Genomic DNA, 3,932 nt, shown 5'->3' with positions numbered 1-3,932 from the left:
AAATCAGATCAGTATCTACCTATAATACATCTAATCAAAAGATTATACTTTATGATTGCAGATTGACTCTTGGAAATCTGTCTGAGGACCTTTCTACTACACAATTCCAACACTAATGTTCAGAATGACAAATCTTGTATCTCAATAATGCTGCAATTTTGATTCCTCTAGTTTTCTTTTGAGGACTGCGTCTACTTTAAAATGTGCTATCTTGTCCTGATCAATAACAGGAAGGTTAAAAAGGTAGTGTTGTGAATTAGCTCTCTGAAATGTGTTTGAGAAAAACAGGATATGATTTAAAAATGTCTAGGTATTTTGACAAGACCTTTGTGTCACATGTATTGCACATTTTGAGTTTCTACAACTTGCAAACAGCTGAAAGACATTTAGAAAACAATAATGTAATGACTACTTCAGCCTACTGGCATTTGCTGTGTGCAATCAATGAGCAAAGCTGACAGATGAGTAGTAGTTCATGAGCAACAAAACGGCCCACTAAAGATGAAGTCAGATAATTTAATTCAAATTTCAAAGAGCTAACCATTATACCATGGAACCACCTCTACCAGAGACAGAGATACTGCTGCAGCAATTTGTAAATGTAAAAGGTTTTATTGTTGTACAATCAAAAACGAACAACATTTTATAACTTTCATAATATGGTAATCTTTTACATATTTAAAATACTTATGGAAGGATGCCATTCAAAAAATACAAATAGCATTATAACTCTTTTTACTATTAATATCCAATTGGGATATAGTTTTTGCAGCAACAATACAGCTACCCACTGAGGCATTCATTTATTTCACAATGGCAAAAAATCTAAACTCATGGAGGGTTCCATGCTGTAATGGTCAGCACTCTGGACTCTGAATCCAGTGATCCGATTTCAAATCTCGGTGGGACCTTCCAACCTTTTAGAATTTAATATGCCATTGACTTTTAAGAATTTTAGTCTCAGAAAATATAATCTTCACTTTATATACTTATACATATAAACTTGTATATAGCTATCGATGTCTATGTAGCCATATCTTTCTTTGTAGCTCCATGAAAATATAAAATACAAATGATTAAATATTGAATCTGTAGAGGTGAAAATCAGAAACAGATGTTGTCTATCCACATTTTAACACAAGTAGATTTTCCTCTATCTTCTCTATGTCCAGGAAATGAGATAGTTACTTTTTGCTCATTTCTTTCTGACCATATTCTTTACTTCTACAGTGCATTTCATATGTTAATTATTTTGAAAGAGAAAACAAGATTAATACCTATGATACGTCTAATCAAATGAGAGTATTTTTTGATTGTGGAATTACCATTGAAAATCAGTGTGAAGTTTGTTTCCTTTTTCAGTTTCAAGGTTAACATCAAAACTGTATTTCTTCAATCGCAGTAATACCCCACTTTTGATTCCTCTACTCATGGTTTATGGAGGCTTGTTAATTAAATTATGCCCCATTTACATTATCAGTAAACAGAAGATTTAAAAATGTAGTGTCTTGAGTAATCCTTCTGAAATGAGTTTGAAAAACCCCCTGATATATTTGTAAAATGGCCCCACAGCGATTTGAACTCAGATAGCTGGATTCAAAGGCCCAAGTGCTAACCATTACATCATAGAACCACTCATGCTAAAAAAAAAAAGCACAAATTGCTGCAGCAATTTTGAAATATGGTAGTTTTTAATATTACGCAAACTAAGATGAACAGCATTTTATTAATTTCATATTTTGGTAAACATTTGCATATTTAAAACTGCTTGGAAAGGATGTTGCCCAAAGCAGTTATATAACATTAAACTTTGTTGGATATTCCTTACCACATGGGGTATCTTTTTGCAATAACATATAAGCGGCAAACTGAGGAATTATCTTCGGTAACAATGGAAACTTCACACTAGTACAGAAGCCGTCCATAATGTAATGGTAGGCACCTTGAACACTTAATCCAGTGATCCCTGTTCAAATTTCAGTTTGACCTTCCTGAGCTGTAAGATTATTGTTTGCCTTTACTTGTTGGAATGTTTGGTTTGAAAAATGTAATATTTAAGAACTTACTGTGACTTATTACCCTATAGATAAGTATTTATGCATATGTAGCAGTGCGAGTGTGTATGACTATATTAAAATATAAACATATAAATCATAACTAAATATAGCTAGTAGAGGTGAAAATAACAAAGAGTTGATGTTTATCCACATTTGAATCATGAGTATCTTTTCCTCTTTTTTCTATATATTCAGAAATTGAGATAGTTGTTTTTTGCTCATTGTTTTTGTACCAATATAGCTGATTTATACAGTGCGCATGAGTTGTGTATAGTGGTGAAAAGAAAATCAGATCAGTATCTACCTATAATACATCTAATCAAAAGATTATACTTTATGATTGCAGATTGACTCTTGGAAATCTGTCTGAGGACCTTTGTACTACACATTTCCAACACTAATGTTCAGAATGACAAATCTTGTATCTCAATAATGCTGCAATTTTGATTCCTCTAGTTTTGTTTTGAGGACTGCGTCTACTTTAAAATGTGCTATCTTGTCCTGATCAATAACAGGAAGGTTAAAAAGGTAGTGTTGTGAATTAGCTCTCTGAAATGTGTTTGAGAGAAACAGGATATGATTTAAAAATGTCTAGGTATTTTGACAAGACCTTTGTGTCACATGTATTGCACATTTTGAGTTTCTACAACTTGCAAACAGCTGAAAGACATTTAGAAAACAATAATGTAATGACTATTTCAGCCTACTGGTATTTGCTGTGTGCAATCAATGAGCACAGCTGACAGATGAGTAGTAGTTCATGAGCAACAAAACGGCCCACTAAAGATGAAGTCAGTTAATTTAATTCAAATTTCAAAGAGCTAACCATTATACCATGGAACCACCTCTACCAGAGACAGAGATACTGCTGCAGCAATTTGTAAATTTAAAAGGTTTTATTGTTGTACAATCAAAAACGAACAACATTTTATAACTTTCATAATATGGTAAACTTTTACATATTTAAAATACTTATGGAAGGATGCCATTCAAAAAATACAAATAGCATTATAGCTCTTTTTACTATTAATATCCAATTGGGATATAGTTTTTGCAGCAACAATAAAGCTACCAACTGAGGCATTCTCTTCTTTCACAATGGCAAAAAATCTCAACTCATGGAGGTTTCCATGGTGTAATTGTCAGCACTCTGGACTCTGAATCCAGTGATCCGAGTTCAAATCTCGGTGGGACCTTCCAACCTTTTAGAATTTAATATGCCATTGACTTTTAAGAATTTTAGTCTCAGAAAATATAATCTTCACTTTATATACTTATACATATAAACTTGTATATAGCTATCGATGTGTATGTAGCCATATCTTTCTTTGTAGCTCCATGAAAATATAAAATACAAATGATTAAATATTGAATCTGTAGAGGTGAAAATCAGAAACAGATGTTGTCTATCCACATTTTAACACAAATAGATTTTCCTCTATCTTCTCCATGTCCAGGAAATTAGATAGTTTCTTTTTGCTCATTTCTTTCTGACCATATTCTTAACTTCTACAGTGCATTTCATATGTTAATTATTTTGAAAGAGAAAACAAGATTAATACCTATGATACGTCTAATCAAATGAGAGTATTTTTTGATTGTGGAATTACCATTGAAAATCAGTGTGAAGTTTGTTTCCTTTTTCAGTTTCAAGGTTAACATCAAAACTGTATTTCTTCAATCACAGTAATACCCCACTTTTGATTCCTCTACTCATGGTTTATGGAGGCTTGTTAATTAAATCATGCCCCATTTACATTATCAGTAAACAGAAGATTAAAAAATGTAGTGTCTTGAGTAATCCTTCTGAAATGAGTTTGAAAAAACCCCTGATACATTTGTAAAATGGCCCCACAGCGATTTGAACTCAGATAG

At 32.3% G+C, this 3,932-nt stretch overlaps 1 non-coding gene across 1 annotated transcript; it reads left to right on the top strand.

Annotated features, from left to right (window-relative positions):
• Positions 1 to 3,180: 3,180 nt before the first annotated feature.
• TRNAQ-CUG (transfer RNA glutamine (anticodon CUG)) lies at positions 3,181 to 3,253 on the top strand. Its single transcript has one exon. It is a non-coding gene; the product is annotated as a tRNA-Gln (tRNA).
• Positions 3,254 to 3,932: the final 679 nt, after the last annotated feature.

This window comes from Pleurodeles waltl, chromosome 2_1 (assembly GCF_031143425.1).
Source record: "Pleurodeles waltl isolate 20211129_DDA chromosome 2_1, aPleWal1.hap1.20221129, whole genome shotgun sequence".
Lineage (NCBI taxonomy): Eukaryota > Metazoa > Chordata > Amphibia > Caudata > Salamandridae > Pleurodeles > Pleurodeles waltl.
Note: the sequence above shows the minus strand (reverse complement) of the source record. Positions and strands in the feature narration are given on the sequence as shown.